This window comes from Pseudorca crassidens, chromosome 10 (genome assembly GCF_039906515.1).
Source record: "Pseudorca crassidens isolate mPseCra1 chromosome 10, mPseCra1.hap1, whole genome shotgun sequence".
Taxonomy (NCBI): domain Eukaryota; kingdom Metazoa; phylum Chordata; class Mammalia; order Artiodactyla; family Delphinidae; genus Pseudorca; species Pseudorca crassidens.
Window position 1 is genome coordinate 19,254,544 of NC_090305.1, and position 21,138 is coordinate 19,275,681.

The following is a 21,138-nucleotide window of genomic DNA, read 5'->3' on the forward strand; positions in this document are numbered from 1 at the left end:
GGTATATGCCTAGTAGTGGGATTGCTGGTTCATATGGCAGTTCTATTTTTAGTTTTTTAAGGAACTTCCATACTGTTTTCCATAGTGGTTGCATCAATTTACATTCTCGCCAACAGTGCAGGAGGGTTCCCTTTTCACCACACCCTTTCCAGCATTTAATGTTTTTAGATTTTTTGATAATGGCCATTCTGACCGGCGTGAGGTGATACCTCATTGTAGTTTTGATTTGCATTTCTCTAATAATTAGTGATGTTGAGCATCTTTTCATGTGCCTCTTCGCCATCTGTATGTCTGCCTTGGTGAAATGTCTATTTAGGTCTTCCACCCATTTTTTAATTGGATTATTTGCTTTTTTTGATATTGAGCTCCATGAGGTATTTGTGTATTTTGGAGATTAATCCTTTGTCTTTTGTTTCATTTGCAAATATTTTCTCCCATTCTGAGGGTTGTCTTTTCATCTTGTTTATGGTTTCCTTTGCTCTGTAAAAGCTTTTAAGTTTCATTAGGTCCCCTTTTTTGTTGTTGTTTTTATTTCCCTTTCTCTAGTAGGTGGGTCAAAGAAGATCTTGCTGTGGTTTATGTTTATGTCAGAGAGTGCTTTTCCTAAGTTTTCCTCTAAGAGTTTTATAGTGTCTGGCCTTAAATTTAGGTCTTTAATCCATTTTGAGTTTACTTTTGTGTATGGTGTTAGGGAGTGTTCTAATTTCATTCTTTTACATGTAACTGTCCAGTTTTCCAGCACCACCTATTGAAGAGGCTGTCTTTTCTCCATTGTATGTTCTTGCCTCCTTTGTCATCAGTTAGGTGACCATATGTGCATGGGTTTATCTCTGGGCATTCTATGCTGTACCATTGATCTGTATTTCTGTTTTTGCAGCAGTACCATACCGTCTTGATTACTGTAGCTTTGTGGTATAGTATGAAGTCAGGGAGCCTGATTCCTCCAACACCATTTTTCTTTCTCAAGATTGCTTTGGCTATTCAGGGTCTTTTGTGTTTCCATACGAACTGTAAAATTTTTGTTCTAATTCTGTGAAGAATGCCATTGGTATTTGATAGGCATTGCATTGAATCTTCAGATTGCTTTGGGTAGTACAGTCATTTTCACAATATTGATTCTTCCAATCCAAGAACATGGTATATTTCTCCACCTGTTTATGTCACCTTTGCTTTCTTTCATCAGTATTTTATAGTTTTCTGAGTCTTTTGCCTCCTTAAGCAGGTTTATTCCTAGGTATTCTTTTTATTGCAATGGTAAATGGGATTGTTGCCTTAATTTCTCTTTCTGATTTTTCGTTGCTAGTGTATAGGAATGCCAGAGATTTCTGTGCATTAATTTTGTATCCTGCAACTTTACCAAATTCATTGATTAGTTATAGTAGTTCTCTGGTGGTACCTTTAGGATTTTCTATGTATAGTAGCATGTCATCTGCAAACAGTGACAGTTTTACTTCTTCTTTTCCAATTTGTATTCCTTTTATGTCTTTTTCTTCTCTGATTGCCATGGCTAGGACTTCCAAAACTATGTTGAATAAGAGTGGTGAGAGTGGACATCCTTGTCTTGTTCCTGTTCTCAGTGGAAATGCTTTCAGTTTTTCACCACTGAGTACGAAGCTTGCTGTGGGCTTGTCATACATGGCTTTTATTATGTTGAGGTAGGTTCCCTCTACGCCCATTTTCTGGAGAGTTTTTTATCATAAATCGGTGTTAAATTTTGTCAAAAGCTTTTTCTGCCTCTATTGAGATGATCATATGGTTTTTATTCCTTAATTTGTTAATGTGCTGTATCACATTAATTGATTTGCATATATTGAAGAATCCCTGCATCCCTGGGATAAACCCCACTTGATCATGGTGTATGATCCTTTTAATGTGTTGTTGGATTCTGTTTGCTAGTATTTTGTTCAGGATTTTTGCATCTATGTTCATCAGTGATATTGGTCTATAATTTTCTTTCTTTTGTGATATCTTTTTTCAGTTTTGGTATCAGGGTGATGGTGGCTCTGGAGAATGAATTTGGGAGTGTTTCTCCCTCTGCAATTTTTTGGAAGAGTTTGAGAAGAATCGGTGTTAGCTCTTCTCTAAATGTTTGGTAGAATTCACCTGTGAAACCATCTAGCCCTGGACTTGCGTTTGTTGGAAGATTTTTAAGTACGGTTTCAATTTCATTACTTGTGATAGGTCTGTTTATATTTTCTAATTCTCCTGGTTCAGTCTCAGAAAACTGTACCTTTCCAAGAATTTGTCCATTTCTTCATGGTTGTCCATTTTATTGGCATATAGTTGTTTGTAGTAGTCTCTTATAATCATTTGCATTTCTTCAGTGTCAGTTGTGACTTCTCCTTTTTCATTTCTAAATCTTAATAATTTAAACTTCCAATTTAAATTTTCTTTACTCAGAATGACAATAAAAGCAAAATAAAAGGCACCATGACAAGCTGAGAAAGAGACCACAGAAGAAAGGAAAAAGTATATATTTAAGTACCTTTAACAGCACTTTTTACCTGCATTTTGAACAAAAGGTCCCACATCTCCATTTTGCACAAGACCCTGCAAATTACATAGTCGGCCCTGTGCAGTACACATAACCAGGGTAACTACTGTTTCACAAAACTTTTATTTCATGAAACAAATATACATAAGCATATGCAGGTGTCCTGTATCATGATGTAAATATTTTTGTATGATGAGTCACAGAGAGCTTAAAACTCACTGCACTACATTGGAGAAAATAAAAGGCATAAAAACCCTCTCTTCTTGCCACCTGGAAGATAATCCACTTAACGAGGGTAATGCAATTACTTGAACTCCAGCTCCCTGTTATGTTCCATTTCAAGTCTAAAGTCCTCTGTTCAATTCCTAAAGACCATCATACTATGGACTGACTTTCCAACATGCCCCACAGCTCTGCAACTAGACCCCTCACCCCCAGTGGAACGTAATGGCTCTCGCTTCCCTGTCCTCCTCACCTCCTGGCCTCTCCTGAATCAATCTCCTCCCGGCCACAGCGCTTGTCCATCCTTCCCTTCAGGACACAACTCAAGGGCCCCTTCCTCCAATGTCTTTCAAGTCTCTGAATTTTTTTTTTTTTTTTTTTTTTGCAGTATGCGGGCCTCTCACTGCTGTGGCCTCTCCCATTGCGGAGCGCAGACTCCGGACGTGCAGGCTCAGCGGCCATGGCTCACGGGCCCAGCCGCTCTGCGGCATGTGGGATCCTCCCGGACCGGACACAAACCCGTGTCCCCTGCATTGGCAGGCGGACTCTCAACCACTGCGCCACCAGGGAAGCCCTGAAATTTTTATACTTACTCTCTGTACCGTAATGGTACCACATTATAGGCAATTTAGATATTGCCAGAGAAAGGATATTGAGATTGTCTCATACTCATTTCTCCCAAAGCCCCTGACATGCATCCTGGCTGGGCTACACGTAGCACTCAATATGGAGCCAGGAGAGGGAGAAGGGACCTAGTTTTTTCGAACACCTACTATGTATGCTAAGCACATTCCTCACGATTACCCTGTGAAGTAGGTGTTTTTATCCTACTTCATAAAGGATCTGAGGATTAAAGAACTTGTCTAAGGCTTCACAGAGCCAGGACCAAGGCCTCAGCTTCTCCCAAGCTTCGGCCTTTTAAATGATACCTTGGAAGCAGCATCACCAACATTAAGGTAATGAACTACATGCTAATTAGACCAAACCTGAGCCAGTGCTGTAAGAGTCGCAGGGGAGAGCTATTTTACTTTTGAACATTCAGGCTGCCTTCTAAGTTATGGATGAGAAGAAGCAAATTCAAAAATTGAAAATGGAAACAGCAGGTCTGAGTGGAGGGACACGTGAGGAAGGGTGAGCAGTTTTGAGATTTTTCTGGGAAAACAAATGAGAAAAGGGGAGACAATACCCTTTAAAATAAGTAAAAATTGTAGGACAGTGTGAGAAATTAAACTCTGTAGGAATAATGGAGAACTGTCAATTTTTAAAAATTGATGGCTCAGGCACAGAGCTCAAGGCGTGAGCTTGAGTCTGGCATGTGCTTTGGACAGAGCGGGAGGAAGAAAGAAGTTTCCTGTGTGGTTTTTTTTTTTTTTTTTTTTTTTTTTTACTGAAGCATTTAAGAGAATGAGTGAAAAAGAACTAGAAACCATAAGCATAGACACATTTTTTCAAGGACTGTTGCTATAAAGAGCAAAGATATGAGGTGGAGGCTGACAGGGGAAGTGGTGAGGAAAGGTGGTTGGTGTTTTGTTTTTGTTTTTGTTTTTTGCGGTACGCGGGCCTCTCACTCTTGTGGCCTCTCCCGTTGCGGAGCACAGGCTCCAGACACACAGGCTCAGCGGCCATGGCTCACGGGCCCAGCCACTCGGCGGCATGTGGGATCTTCCTGGACCGGGGCACAAACCCGTGTCCCCTGCATCGGCAGGCGGACTCCCAACCACTGCGCCACCAGGGAAGCCCTCCTGTGTGTTTTGTTTAATGAATGGAAAGTGGAGGACTCTCTCTGTGAGCTTTTCTTTAAAAATTTTAACCTCCGATTGAATCTTCTAACCATCTTTTAGGACAACTCTTCTTCCAGATGAAGTAAAAACAATATTTTTTCCTAACTTAGGGTTTAGCTGTTAGAATCCTTCCATAAAAGGCATAATTGCCAAAATAACCACAGGTTTAATACCTGATTATATCAGAAATCCCAGTGGAAATAAAAATGTTAATGTGGAATATGAGTGGAACAGGCATTAATATGAGGTCTGAGGACATCCATAACAATTTTATTCTTAGCTCAAAAGTGAAAAGCAAGAGATTTAATTTCAGGGTTAAAGAAATTCTGAAAGGCCATCTGTTTTCTTTAGATGTTCCTAAAGCTTACCTATATTTTATTTCATTGAAAGAAGAGCTAAAAATAAGAGGAGAATGATGCATTGAGCTACAGGTATAACAATAGTACATCCATAAGGCAGTGGGACAAACTAGAATGCAAAATAAAAATAATCAAAAAATTGAATAACTGTTTAAACAGTGAAGTCACTAAGTTTCATCATAATCAAATTTATTTTTATTTCCAATCACATTTGCTTATTTGAACATATTTTCTTCTGCGGGGGGCAAAAGCTGAACCTTCATGAAAAAAAGGACTGACTAAAATGTATATGTTCATATGGGGATGTGTGGATAAAAAAAATTGTTATGTTCCTTTTCAAAAAGTCCGTGGCCAAATGAATTGAGCAGAGATTAATGAATTCCACCCCTGGGTATAAATGTAATCTGGCAATCCTCTATCAGAAAACTTTTGGAAGAAGCTTTTAAGCAAAGAGGGAGCTCATAATATCATTGCAACTGTGCCTAAGTGAACTGACTTCTTTATGAATACTATTCTAAGAATATTCACACAGTCCAATTTTACATTTAAATGTGTTACACGTTGTTCTTAAATATATTTTAAACTGCACATTTTTAAACCAGATGATAAAACCATATGCAATGGTCTTGAGTGGTCACAAAGGAAGCAGAGACAAGGTTGGTATTTCTGTACATACCAACCTTGTGTGAGTTGGGCTAACTCTACCCCAACACTGACAGTTCTTCACTGTTCCCGTTAACTCAGCAACGGCAAAACTACCTTTTGTGTATCAGGCATCCCCTCTCACGTTCTCAATTCATCTGTTTTACAAAATTCATGCCGTTTGCAACAATTTTACCTTAACTTTGGAAAGGACTTTGAATTGTTAGAGATGGTACACATTGGCAAATTAACAACTAAAGAAATAAATGCATAAAGACATTTTTACATTAAATAAACAATCCCTGTAAATGTGCTGCACACCTGACATACTTCCTTGAACTGATTAGCTTGCAAAAAGAAGCTGTAAGTTGCATTGCGTAGGGATCATGACAACCAGGCTTATTATAAATTATCCTGCGTCTGGGGATTTCCAGCCAATAGTTGCCATTCTTGCCTATGTAGCCACCAAACTGGCACTTACAAAGAAAAGGAAAACTGACAGAGAGAAAATGGTTAAGAGTACTATTCATTTGAAAGAGGTTAAAAGTAGAGACTGTTCTTAAATGTCACTGTACTGAGCTTTCCCACCAGTGGGAAAGAAAGGTAAAAAGTTGCTTTTCCTAATGCATTAATGACCTTGACCTCACCCTTGACCTCCCTTTTAACACAGAGGATTGAGACAATCTGGATCATCTGCAGATGCCCACCAGGCACCCAGATTCCCACCAACCCTCTCAGGAAAGAGAAAAAGAAAGAGCTCGGGAAGGTCTCTCCCTGACAGGCAGAGGCAGCAGGGAACTGGCATCACCAGAGTCCACTGGGAATGGGCTCCTGGTCCAGCTTTACAGTTTATTGGCCCTTCCATTTGTCTGTCCCATTCATTTGTTCATCGTCTGAGCGCCAACTCTGTACCAACCACACCAGCTGCTCTTTAGGTGCTGAGGATACAAAGAATAAGACAGCCCTTGCCCTTGAGGGAAACGGCAATGACTGCAAATCAGCACAGCAGCTGTCCTAGAGGTCTGATGGGCAACAGCTCGGGGTACGGTGGTGCACAGAGGAGACAGTCGTCGAATATCCAGGGAGAAGAATACCCAAGGAAATCATGCCTAAGCTGGTGTGAAAGAATGAATAGCATGAGCAAGGCCATGCAAGTTACAGAGCCCACTTGGCCAGTACATATGAGGAGCTGCCTAGAGGCACTGGAAGTGAGGGGTCAAGGTGGTGAGAGGTAAGATCTGCAGGGTGGGCTGAGGCCAGCTGGTGGAAAGAGCTTTGTAAGCCAAGTAAGGGGGTTTGGTCCTGCAGAGGGGAGCCTCTGCAGCGGAAGAACATGCTGAGATTTGAGTTTCACAAAGACCACTCGGGAAGTGGTTAGATTTGAGCTGTCGTAGTGGCAAGTGGGAGGCAGGAGAGCCCCGGGGGTGGACCAGTGTGTTAGCCTGGGATGTCGGGACAAACCCTGAGACCTTAATATTTAAGGGGAGGCAGAATAAATAAGAGAGGTCAATGAAGAAGGCTGAAGGATACAGAGAGGTGGGGGGACAACCCAAGAGTGCTGTCAAAGTTACCAGCATAGAGATTGTTTTCTAGAGACTGATCAGGAGAGTTAAATAACAGTAGCATTTAACTATGCTTGCTTTACACCAGGCACTTTGCATATATCAACTCAATCAATACTCATAGGGTTGTGATAATAATAATCGTATTACTATCTCATTTTATAATTGAGGAAATCGAGGCAGAGATCACTTAATGAACTTGTCCAAGATGACACAGTGCTAAGTGACAGGGTCACCCACATGGGGCAAAGAGGCCAAGTAAAAGGAAGCTGTAAAAAGGTCATTGGATTTAACCTTCCAGAGGTCAAGGACAACCTTGGCCAGTGTGCTTTCATTAGAAGGTTGAGAACTGAAAAATGATTCCAATAGGCTGAAGCATGAATTGTAGGTGAACAGTCAGAGATATCAAGGGTGAAGCATTCTTTTACATAAGCCAATGAGATCTGAGTCTTGACTAATACGATCTGCTCAGTTCTTATTAGCCAGAGCATTCGGTGAGTGTGTGTGTTTGTGTGTGTGTGTGTGTGTAAGCACATGTACACATGTGTACACACACGCGTGTTGTATATTGATGCTTGAAAATGAGGAGGTGATAGAAACCAGAAGGTGAAAGAGCTTATGAGACCCTCTCAGGAGTGTGGTCCCGAGGATGACAGGGTGCTGCTGACAATGACCTGACGCGCATCCTTCCCGAAGACTTCCACCTCCATGAAGCTCGCCCTGGCCTCTCAGCCCGGTTTTGGCTGTCCCTCTTCTGTGATCCCCCAGTACCCTGGCCCTGCCCCTGTCATGGGTGGCACCCACCTCCACTCCTGGACTGTGAAGACGAACTCATCTGACTGTGAATGCCTCGAGGGAGGGGCCCACGTCTTGTTCATCTTTGTATCCTTAGCCTCTAACAGAGTTATGACATCGATCAATAAAAAAAGAAATGTGTGGATAAGTGTTTCTGCCAGATTATGTGCTTTGAAATATTCTTCTTGGAGCCACGTAGATGATGGCATAGAGAACATGGGAGTGAAGACATTTCTTTTAAACACCTTATCTGCTCTTAGGTCTCCTCCAATTTGGCAGGGTGAGGGAGGGGGGATTTTTATAAATGGTTGCTGTGTCCGTGCTCCAACAAAAATTTGGAAACGCAGAGATGCTGTGGGACTCTGTGTGCTTTCCAAAAATTTTGAAACGGAACTAAATGTTTGCATCATTTCCGTTAGATATACAAAGAAAATTAGGTTGTCAGTAAGTAACTGTTGAGTATCTGCTACATGTTGGACAACTTATTAGGTGTAATCAATCTAGAGTAGGCAGTAGACAAGTAAATGAGCAAGTTTGTCCCTGACCTGGACAAGCATGAAGCTTAACTGGATAAACATACACACACACACACACAAATGGGTGTGCATATATACATTATAATATATACACATATATACATATGTATATAGACATATTCATAGGAAGATGGATGGAAGGTTCACAAAGGAACATGAAAAAATGAAGTAGGAACCTGACTATGAAATCAGTCAGCCACAATGAATATTCTAGCCTGCTTCCCTTCACAACCAGTCCCCAACCCCAGTCATTCAGTCATTGCTTACTTCTTTATGTAAATGATATAGAACTTCTAATGTTAGCAAGCCCTTGATTTACTTATATTTGACACATTACATAAAGAGAGCCTTAAACAGGAAGTTTTGCCTATACCATTACACACATACACACACTAATATGCATGTTCTGAGACTACAGCTCTTTGGTGGGTCTGAAACTCCCCTTTCTTTTTTGACTAATTTCACCTAAATAAATATTCCCCCTAAATCCTGGCAACTGGTCTCCTACTTTAAGATCATGTGCTCCCATTCATACCAGAGCAGTAAAACAGTACATCACTCTAAAGCGTAGTGCAGCAAATCTTCATACACGCCCACACATCACTGTGAAACATTATATCCAATATTTCAGCCACATGCCTACGTGCTACAGTTCCACTTCCACTTGCTTACAGCTTTAATCACAAATTAGCCAACAAGTATTTATTCTTTGTCACCTGTGTGTTCATAACTGTATAAGGATAAAAAAAGTTTAACACATAATATTTGCCCAGTAGTGGATCTGTATGCTAATTGGAAGTGAACATCCATTGACTGACAAACTTTCGTTGATACCTGCCCCCCACCCCCTATGATCCAGGTATTATGCCAGCATTCGGGATACAAGGATGAACAAAGGCACAGTCCCTGCCCTAGAATAGATCATGTTCACGATAAATAACATTTTATATAATAGGTGCCCTAATGAAGGTCTGTGCGAAGGGCAAATGGTACCCTTAAAAAAAAGAGTGCTTATTTTTGACTGAGGGCTCAGTGACAGTTTGACAGAGACCAAGAAATCTGAGCAGACTCTCGCAACACTTTCAGGAGCCCAGTGGCTGGACCATCCCTGTCTGAGCACGAGCCACGAAGACTAGAGCAGACTCGACAGGACTTACAAGCATGTGAAAGAGACAGGCTGGGCTCTGGTGAGCAAGAAACCACCAGAGTTTCTAAGATAGAGTCCTGATCCTGTCTGCATTTCAGATGATAACTTGTGACTGTCAAGGATAGATTAGAAGTGAACAAGACTGGAGTCTGAGAACCCCTCAGGTTCTGCTCAGGTCGGACTGCTCATAGGTAGAGAGGGTGTGACCCAGGGAACGGCAGTGGGGTCTAAAGGCAGAAACTCCTTCCAGAGATGTTAGAAATAGACCAAACAGCAGCCTGTGGGATGCGGCAAGGGAGGAACACAGCTGACAGATGACTCTGAGGTTTCTCACTTAGGCATCTGAGGAGAATACGTGAGGAAGACATAACTGGAGGGGATCCGCGAAGAACGGGTTTAACTGAGAATCTAATTTAAGTTCAAAAATTCTGTACTATCAGTGAAGGCATGCAGGAGGTAGCTGGGATGCAGGACTCGTGTTCCAGGGAGATGTGGATACAGAAGAGAGAGCCTGTGACCTAACTGAGGGACACTACACTTGAAGACAGATAGGGAGACAAAGGGGTTACCTTTCTTCTCGGACTGAGAAGGAGCAGAAAGGGAAAGGGAAAAGCAACAGACAGGATTTTCACAAAACCAAGGGAAGAGGAGTGGAGAAGATAGCAGGGTGCCCACAAAACATCACCTTGATCTACTGATTTAATTAAGCGATAAATAACACGGATACCTTTTTGCGAACAAACCTCTATCTAAGATGCCAGTTTTGTGACTCAGTAAGGTCACAAACGTGAAAGGTTAAGATCAGTGTGAGCGAGGATTATAAAGTCTTCCCTGGGGGAAGCTGTACCACTTCCCCTGGACTTTCAGAGAATGTAGGCTATGCAAAAGAGATATATATGGTGGGGCAGGACACACCAGTCAAGAATTAAAAATAAGAACAGAGCATTGGAGGGGCAGGGATCATCAAGGGACCTAATTAAAGAGACCAGTCCTCCTGGATTCATGGTGAGGGGTGGTGGGAGATGAGCGGTACCAGTCGAGCGGGCTATCGTGGAGAGCCTTGAGGGGCAAGCAAAGACGCTGGACCATCCTAGGTTAAGCCATAGATCTGTCTTCAGTCTTGTCTGCCAGGAACTCCCTGCGCTGTACTAGTAACTGACCACAGCAGCCCCGAATGATTCTTGGCAACTCTTTCCATGCTAGCTTCTGCCCTGATAACTGGCTGGGCAAGAAAACAGAATGACAGAAACAGCCTGCTGGTTTTGCTCACAGGCTGCAAATGACCCCTCCTGCCCATTTTTCAGCTGACCCTTCCTGCCCAGTGTTCACAGCTGACTGTCCCTTGATTCATCTGATAAACAGAAGGGGGGCATTTCAAAGATGTCCAGTGGCTCACCCCTCGGAAATTCTCATTAACCTGACTATCAGGGTGGGAAAGAGAGATAAAAGACCTGCACTTTCTCATTGCTTAAAAACTGCTCAAAGGTGGTGATTTTCACACCTGCTGATTTGGTCTTTAAAGAGCCTTGTGAGATGAGAAAGATCACTGTTCATTTTTTCTTCCAGCCTCTTCCTTCTCTTCTGTGGTTCGTGCAAAAACACCCTGATTTTAATTCCTAGGTGGAATGTTCGCAAGCTTCGATAATCTTCTTTCACAATTTCTACTAAACACACATAGCAGCAGATTATATGTGAGTTATCAGTATCTTAAATAACTGAACCCGATGAACAGAAAGGGGTTTCACTCTTAAGTAATTAGGTGAAAATCAGGTCTGGCTTCTCTTTGGAATCTGGAAGCCTCTTTCTCCTGCAGACAGGAGCAAAAGGTTACAGTAAATTTGAAGAAATGTCTGCAGCCAGCTTGGAGAAATTTACACATTGGCTTTTTAAATGAAGGTACTTTTTATAGCATTAATTGGAGATTTTAAGCAGCAGGTGGTGTTATTTCATTTTATTTTGTAAGGAAAAGTCTAACAGTGAATTATTTTGAGGTTTTTCTCAAGCTCTCTGAAATGAAGCTTTTACTGCCTGCTGCGTAATGGCCTTCTTTTGCCACGTAAACATGAGATCAATATAGTTTTAAACAGAAAGGTTTTTCTAATGCATTTTTGGTATTTTTCAAGCTGTGATACAGCTGATAGGAGTTCTTATAAAATGTGAATTACAGGAAATTCATATTTATAAGCTTCTGCAAGTAATTTTAGAGCGCTGACTTTTAAACACCTGCTAATGAAGAATTCCAAGAGTAGCACTGTGCACTAACTTTTAATATTTCCCCATATACATCTCTTTCCCTAACCCAGGCCATGGTGGAGGAATCATGGCTTGAGACCTTGCCAGTGTGGGTCTCTTTTTGTGAGCTTCTGGCCACTGTCCTGAAGTGAGGGTGTGACTCCAGTCCCCTGAGGGAGGTTCACAGTGGCCACTGCCAGGTTTGGCCATCACAGTCTCCTAAAGTGCTTTGTGGTTCTGTCTTTTAATTTTCCCCAGAAGAATACTGAAAATACCACAGCACTGGGAAGGAGGCATGTGGCAAAAACACAAAGACAAGTTTCCCCTTACTCTTTCTGTATTGGTTTGCAATTGCAGCTGTAACAAATTAGCACAAACTTGATGGCTTAAAACTACACAAGTTTGTTATCCTACAGTTCTGGAGGTCAGGGTCTGAAATGTGTCTCCCCAGGCTAAAAAATCAAGGTGTTAGCAGGGCTGCGTTCCTTTCTGCAGGCTCTAGAGGAGAATCCATCTTTTCGCCATTTCCAGCTTCCTGGAGCCACCTGCATTCCTTGGCTCGTGGCCTCCTTCCACCTTCAAAGCCAGCAATGGCCCATCATTGAGTCTTTCTTACGACGTCGGCTCTCTGGTTCTGACTCTTCTGCCTCCCTCTTCCACATTTAAAGGACCCTTTGGAGTCCACTGGACCTACCGAGGTAAGTGAGGACCATCTCCCTGTTTTAAGGTCAGCTCATCAGCAACCTCTACTCCCCTGTTGCCCTGTAACATAACATACTCACAGATGCCGGGGATTTGGACATGGACTTTGGAGGGCCATTATTCTGCTTATCACATTCTCACTACATCTTTCAGGAAAGGAGCACAAAAGGTTTTCAAGACACTTTTAAAGAAAGTCAGCTGGTCAAATAGAAAGGTTGGTTTAGTCTGTGGGAGCAGTCTCTTCAGAACACATTCTAATATGATTTAAAAAAAAAAAAAAAAAAAAACCCGAACACTTATGACCATGTCTTCATACAACTTGTTAAATGAAGGTAAATTGTTAATGTGTCTCAGTTCCACTATTTTACACTCATGCCCTTCAGAACCAAACTACAGAGGGATGAGTCCCTCTGTCCACATTTAGACCTGACTACTCTCAGGATGGGAGGAGAAGTCAGAGGGTCGCAAGCCCAGAGAATGGCCAGCTCCCTCTCCTGCCATTTTCCCTTTGAGATGCCTGGGGTTGGGCTGCTGGCGTCCCTGCCCCCCTACCTCCACCCATACCCCCCACCCTGCTTGGATAACGAGCTCTCTCCTACCTGGGCCAGGACAGGGTTAGCACTTGCTTCCAACCTCTAAGTCCCCAAAACAAACAGCCCTCGTGAGATTTTCCTGAGGGATTTTACAGGTTGCTGTTGTTGTTGTCGTGGTGTTTTGGGTTTTTTAATCTTTCGTCTCTTTGAGGAAGAGGTGTAGCGGAGTGCAGGTCTGCCTGCACCTGCCCCTGCCTCATCGCATGTCTTTGAAAGATACCGGAAAGACACGTGTGGAACCAGAGGTGGCAATTCACCAAATTACAGCAGCAACATAAAATCTTTGGAGAAAGTGTGTGATGATTTGATCAGAGGCGTGAAGGGAAAGAATCTCAAAGTGAAAGGACCAGTTCGGATGCCTACCAAGACTCTGAGAATCGCTACCCCAAAAAAAATCCTTGTAGTGAAGGTTCTAAGTCTTGGGGTCATTTTCAGAGAAGGACCCACCAGTGACTCACTGACACACATGGTCCTTCCGAGATTGTTAAGGTGACTTCTATCAGCATTGAGCCCCGGTGGAAGCTGAAGTCACTGCTGCAGATGCTTAAATCAAACTTTTGAAAGTTGATTATAAGTTGTTAAAAAAAAAAACTTTTGTAATTCAGCAATATTTATTGAGCACCTACTACGTGCCAGGCCTTGTTCTAAGAACTAGGAATTCACATAAGCAGAAATCTCATGGCCTTGTGGAGGCTGGGAGTAGAAGGGACAGTGGAGATTCAATAGACACAATAATCATGAATATTACATCATATAAGTGCTAGGGAGTGCTAGAGAGAGGGAGCAATGTTCGAGCCGTAAGGGCAGGCCTCATTTTAAAAATAGCATGTAAACAAAGACTTAAAAAGCATGAGGAATGGATATCTGAGGGGGAATGCTCCAGGGAGAGGAAATGGCTGGGTCAAAGGTCCTGAGGAGGGAAAGAACACAGAAGTTACCAAGTATTAGGAGGGTATAGATTTTTCACAACAAAAGCTAAAGTTCATTTCAATGCAAAAAGACTAGATCCGATTTTTCAAAAAATTCTCCTCTACAGCTGTCTTCAATTTTTTTACCTGAAGACTGTCTATTCTTTTGACCACCAAATAATTTGCCATTTTCCATTCAATAATGGCAGGGCCCAACCAAGGACCTAAGAGAAACTGGAAGAAGTCATCACTGAGGGGCAAAAATGATACAGAAAAGGGGGGGTTTGTGGAAGACACACTTGCCTGACCTGTGACTTGTTCTCCAGATGCAGAAATGGAGCCGTGAGGAAGTGTGCGCTCAGGGCACCTCCATCCCCATGACCTCGACAGCATCCCTGCTCTCTGACCTGCCTTACTTCTCTGTTTCCTGGTTCGTCGTCTCTCTCCCTCATGAGAAGGTGAGAATATTCGCGCCCGAGAGCAGGGATGGTGCCTGACACCACTGATCACCAAGGGGACTCTGGGCCAGTCTAGCCCTCAGTAGCAGGATACGTGGGCTGTCCATTCTGAGACCAGGCCAGGAGCCCTGGTTATAGAAGCAGGCCCATGTGAAAGGAAAAGATACCAGGCCGGAAGCTGAATCTTTCTCTGGAAAAATACTGCAATTACTACATGCAAGAAAAGTTTAGTTTGAAAAGAACAAGCTCCTGTTTCCTGGTACACTCCTTTCCAGCCAGCTCAGATGTGGGTCGTGTTGAGGCAGAGAAACGACCCTTCTCCCCACCCCCACCACTCCCACCAAGTGTCAGTACTTGGGGAAACCTTTATCTGAGAAGAGAGGCATTCTCCTCACTCAGATGGAAAGCGTTTGAGGTGGGGAAGCAAGGAATGGCAGGAGGTATTAATTATTTACGTGATGAAAAGGTTGTGCTGTACAGAGACACCATGTGATGGAAATATTCCCATCACATTAATAATAATAATAAAAAGACCTTCACCTCCCATGACAAGAAGCTGCAAATCTAAATAATTTTATCTTCTCCTCTGAATATTTCCCAGGGTACAACAGTAGCTCTCAGGCAGAAAGAAATTATTCACTGAGAACATGAAAATACTCCCTTTCAGAAATGACTTCAAGATAATATTTGCTATGTGACTTTGGTAATTTTATGCACATACGTATAAGTTTCTTTTACTAAAATGCTCAATTTTGTTGATGGAGCAGTTTAAACTTTATACAGCAATTTCATCCACTGTAACAGATATAAAAAGATCTATGTCTCTGCCATGTCTAAAACATCAGGATTATCCATAAAGTCACGCAGTGCATTTAAAAATTTGTTCATAGGGCTTCCCTGGTGGTGCAGTGGTTGGGAGTCCGCCTGCCGATGCGGGGGACGCGGGTTCGTGCCCCGGTCCCGGGGGATCCCACATGCCGCGGAGTGGCTGGGCTCGTGAGCCATGGCCGCTGCGCCTGTGCGTCCGGAGCCTGTGCTCCGCAACGGGAGAGGCTGCAATAGTGAGAGGCCCGCGTACCACAAAAAAAAAAAAAAAAAATTTGTTCATATAAAATGCCATAAAATCAAAGCACCACATCTCAATTAACCAGGCACGGAAATATTCTAACTATTGTCATATAGCATAATAAATATTAACTCATTAAGTTTTCAAATACCTAAGCAATGGAAGTTTATACCTGCCCTGCGAACAGAAGGATGTTTTCCTGTTTAAATGAACACACCATTGCCGTTGTATTTCAGAACTTTGTCTTCTGTGCAAGTTCACAAAGTTAACTCTATCAGCATCTTCAGGTACTAAACACACTCACAAATACTAAAGTGTAAGCCAGAAGACCATCAAAATTAATTAGATCATTATATTTTAGAGCCCCCAAAGGACTCAAGAAAGCAAATGGTTCAACCCTTTCATTTTCCAATTGAGGACAGAATTGTTGGATAATTTGCCCAAGGCATGACTAGACCTATATTTCTCACTTAACACAGGCAATGCTCTTTAATTTACACGAGGCTATATCTGGTTGCTAGACAAAATATTATTGCAGGGGAGAGGGGTGTTAAACATGGGAAATCAATTCATGGTGTTGCTTTAGCAACCATGGAATTCTCTCTATAGCTTAACACAGTGCCTTTTGGAGAGTCAGTAAATAGTTGCTAAATGTGAATGAATGGATGGAGTTCTTGGAAAAAGTATATTTGCTTCAAAGTATACTTCCTTCTGGCCACGGGAAAACCTGGCAAACTTTCCTTTCTTCATTTGCCTAGGAGCAGCCTGGGAAACAGCTTTCCCGAGTCTGAAGACATTAGAGCATGACTATCCCAGGTAGCACTTGATGGTTTTCCCTATGTTTAATTCATTTTTTTTTTCCTGTTTCTAATGTGTTTTCAAGTGGATGTAAGCTCAGTAGGCACGAGGTTCTTATCTGATTACAGTGGTATCAGACTTCATAAGAAAGTTCTGATAAAACAGCCCCTATTCCAAACATTACACAATTTTTCAATTTAGGTGTACTAATGTGCTTATTTCTAGAATAACCCTAGTAGCCTCACAATTCACTCAACATAAAATCACAGGAGGTCCTGTTTCCCGGACCTTCACCTGATTCCCTTCCTAAATAATTTATATTTTTTGTAAATTAAGCCTCTGCCCATTCAAATGTGGTGCAGCTGGTTGTTTGCTTTTTCTTTGTTTAAATCGCCACTGTTTCCAAAAATGCCAAACACTTATCATCGGTGCCATTCTTTTTGATACTGGACTACTTGCTGAATTCACTGTTACCTATTTCATGTGTATGTCTCCTTCTGCCAATGAAATTATAAACTGCTTAGTGTCAAGAGGCACATTTACAATATCACAGGGAATAGTCAATAAATTCGTGTTATTTCACCTCCAGGTTAATTGTTTGAAGCTACTGGAGAGAAAGAACCATGTAAAAAGTGATCTCCAATCAGGCAGTTTAATTAGAAATCTACTCCTTCCAGAACTGTTTGTGTGCATTTAGGAAAGAAGGCAATAATGGAAAGAAGTCCAAAATAAGTTCACTTAGCATGTCATTAATGAGGAAATTTCCTTATTTCTTTTATACAGGGCTGCTAGTTTGATAGATGAAGAAAGCATCAAACATAGAATATTTGTATTTCAACATAACAGTTAATGGACTCACTAATCCACATATCTTTGTGTATATGATGGTAAAATTTGGGTTGGAAAATAACATGAGTATGTGTATATAAGTGGGTTGATTCATCCATTATTTTACTTAACAAATATTTACTAAGTATCTACTAAAGACCAGATTAAATGCAAATTACGGTCACCCTTCCTTCAGTATCCACAGGGGAATACCTCCAAGACCCCTGTAAATACCAAAATCTGTGGATGCTCACGTCCCTCATATAAAATGACATAGTATTTGCATATAACTTACCCTAGATTACTTACAGTACCTAATACAATGTAAATGCTATGTAAATAGTTGCCAGTGTGCACAAATTCAAATTTTGCTTTATGGAACTTTCTGGAAAAATTTTTTCACATATTTTCGATCGTCAGTTGCTTGAATACGCGGATGCAGAACTCACAAAGGAGCACACCTAAGCTGAATCTTAAAAACAAGTAAGTTTTGACAAAAAAAAGTTTGGGTGGCAGTATGAATGCGGAGAATTTCAGACAAAGAAGCCAGTAAAAACCAAGAGGGAGCATAGGGCATGGAGGAAATCCCAAGCCATTTAATGTTGTAAGAGCATCAAGCCCAGTTTAGGGGGTATAGGAATACGATGTGAAACAGTCATGAACTTGAAGACCTTCAGCTTTGTCTGTGGGTGACGGGGGGCGACTGGAGGGTTTTAAGCACGTGAACCACACACAGTCAAATTTTGGTCCAGACAGGTGACACTGGAAATGAAGACAGAACAAAACTCAGGGGGAAAGACCAGAAAAAAAGGACACCTGTTAGGAAGTTACTGTTGCCTGTTGAGAGCAAAGGCGAGCCTAAACAAGGGCTGTGGTAGAGAGATGAAAATTGGGAAACTGTCCTAATATTTAGCAAGTAAAGTCAGCAGGATGTGGTGAACAGTTGGGAATATGAGGTAAGGGGAAGAAAGAAGTCAAGATTGTACATAAATTTTCGGCACAGATAAATAGTGCTGACATTGATCGAGACAGAAAGTGTTGCGGTGGGAGATGGTTAGTGTAATTTTAGGCATGTTGGGTACAAAGTCTTTGAACCACAAAAAATGCTCATCCGCATCCAGGTGTCAATTTGAAGAAGAGCCTCTCTCATGGACCCTATTTGCTTCAAAAAACTTATAAAAATAGTTGGATACCATGTAGAGAGCACACTGCCAAATATCCAGGTTATGGTAAGATGGAAAAGATAACAAGTTACAAAATCAAGACCCAAAATTAGGTGAACAGGCTGAAATACAGACCAACAAGATTAAATTTAACAGGAACACATGAAAAATCCTGCATTATAGGATGGGAGGATGTAACTTGACAGCTCTCCGTGTGAGTGTAAATGGAAATTTTAGTAGCACTTAAACTTAATATAACCTATATTGAGTCTGAAAACTTGGACTCCATTCATAGAAATATGTAATACATTTTAATCATACATTTTTCAGATTGGGGTGGGTCACAAAATCCTGAGTTCCATAAAAATGTTTCAGCGGCCACCACAGTACATGAGGAGGAAAATCATGAGCAGGTGGGCCTCCCAAACTATCCAGAAAACTCCCTGCCACCAGAAAAGATCTCCGTTTATGTATGACACAAAGGGGACTTTTTGTAAAATTTCCTCTAACGAAAGGGCTCCACTTCCCAAACCACTGACTGTGATCCTAGGGTGTAATCAACCCATAGTAAATTCTGCACAAGTCAAACCACATCTTGGATGTTTGTGTTTGGTTCCAGGCATCTCATATTAAGGTGGCCACTGAAACACTCCAAAGTTTGCAGGTAGAATGTAGCTGGGATAGGAAGATGAAGCAATCCTTCTCACTGAGGAGTGGCTGAAAGAATTTGGGACGTTTTAGCTGGAGAAAGACTGAAATGAACATCAGCACCTGTCTCCAAATTTCTAAAGGGCTACCAACTGGAAGAGTCATATTCTCCACGCCGTCCTTCTGACGGGTTCGCCGGGAGCAGAGTGGAGATTACAAGCAAGTAGATTATGGGCCAACACAGAAAAGGATTTACATTTAGAGTAAGAAACGGTTGCCCTGTGAGGACAAGAGCTCCCTGAATATATGCAGGCAATTCTATCAGCTGGAGGAACCATTATTAGCTTTAACAGCTATTGTCTTGCAATTCTAGAATAAAAGACATGTGTAATCCAACTGTATTTTCATTCGATGCCTCAACTCTGCAGTAGACTGCTATTCTTCCCATTTTCATTCATTCTGCCAGTACCAAGCATTCACTGGAAACATGAATATTTTCAAACATGAATTAGATGTGATCCCAGCCCACAAGTAGCTCACAGTCCAGTGCAAGAGGCGGATTTGTCAAGAAGTTATTGCAGGTGCATGTGGTAAGTACAGCTGTGGTAAGGAAAAGCTACGAAACCTACCGGGAGAAGGAGTAACACGAATGGCATCCCCTTCATGTCAAACGAAAGGACAGGATACTAGTCTCCTGCTAGACTCAAGTCCCTTTTAGAAACACATTTCTCCCCAGCACCACTATCTTATTTTCAATAACAGGTGGACCACCTCATGCAAAGTCTTTTCTCACTTTATTCGGTAAGTCTGCTTCACCCAAGTATTGTAGGCGCTAATTGGGATGACTGCCTGGTTCACAGGCAACCCTTTTTCCTTCTTGTAACAGCACTACTCCTCCAAACACTGAGGTGGTCATGTGACCCAGCTCATCATAAATCATTATTCCCCAGCCCTGATAGGCCCCAGGGGTGGACACATGCTTGTAAGCTGGGCCAATCAGAATCCTTCCCTGTGATTTTTTTTTTCCCCCAAACTGCAGTTGAAAGTTCTCTTTACTCTCATGTTCCTGGGCTAAAAGGATATAATCCAGGAGCTGTCTACAGCCACATTCCCCTCACAGGAGGAAAGTCTGTGTGCAATAAGGGAGAATGAAGCCAAGGGGCTAGAAGAATCAGAGCTGAAAGATACAGAAAGAATATTGTGGATTTTTGTGTCCCTGGTTCCAGGTTCTGAGGTCCCTGGCTTTGCCCTGGACTTTAAAATTCTTTTTTCAATTCTGCAAATTATCTATTTCAGTATTCAAAGTCACTTTCAACAAAAAAATACATGTAATGAGATTATTCTATAAAACAAAACTTAGGAAATAACACACCAACCCAAATGGGTGTGAGATGCACAAAAAGAGAAACAATATGTATTTCCATTTTTCAACTAAGAACATTTCTGAGCACTAACAATGCGGCAGGTGATGTGTAGGTGCTGGAGACAGAAAACAGATATGCAAACCAGTCGGTACAGGTATGGACAATGTAAGTGCATATAGATTTGGGTGTAGCTGTAATGTAATAGTTAAAATATGCATAAAGGGGCTTCCCTGGTGGCGCAGTGGTTGAGAGTCCACCTGCCAATGCAGGGGACACGGTCCGGGAAGATCCCACATGCCACAGAGCGGCTGGACCCATGAGCCATGGCCGCTGAGCCTGCGCGTCAGGAGCCTGTGCTCCGCAACGGGAGAGGCCACAACAGTGAGAGGCCCACGTACCGCAAAAAAAAAAATATATATATATATATATATATGCATAAATATCATACATGGCATAATTTTCAGGTTAAAAAGTCAAAATATTTGAGAACCAATGAACAGCGGCACTGACCAGTTAGAAATCATAAACAACTAGTGTGGCTATTGGCCATAGTAACAAGTACAAGCTGAAAATCAGCTCTTATTATCATCAGATTACTTCTTTTAATTCACCCTAAAAATTAATTATCCTCCAGAACTCCTCAGTGGCTTTAAGGGGATACATCAGAAAGTAGGAAGAGCTTAGAGGTAGTAACTGAACATTGAGTTCATGCCAGTTTTTCTGATTACAGGCATCACGCAATTTATCTCCCGCTAATTGAACTGTAAAGTTTTTTTCCATGGGGGTTTTGGGCTACATTTGAAATGGGTGGACTTTTCTAAACTCCTTTGGTCAACAAGA

At 41.8% G+C, this 21,138-nt stretch overlaps 1 protein-coding gene and 1 pseudogene across 1 annotated transcript in view; one reads left to right on the forward strand and one right to left on the reverse strand.

The window, feature by feature from the left end:
* DCDC2 (doublecortin domain containing 2) overlaps positions 1-21,138 on the reverse strand; it is a 155,860-nt gene that overhangs the window by 41,261 nt on the left and 93,461 nt on the right. The window lies entirely within an intron of this gene.
* On the forward strand, positions 13,269-13,613 carry LOC137232979 (small ribosomal subunit protein uS10-like; annotated as a pseudogene).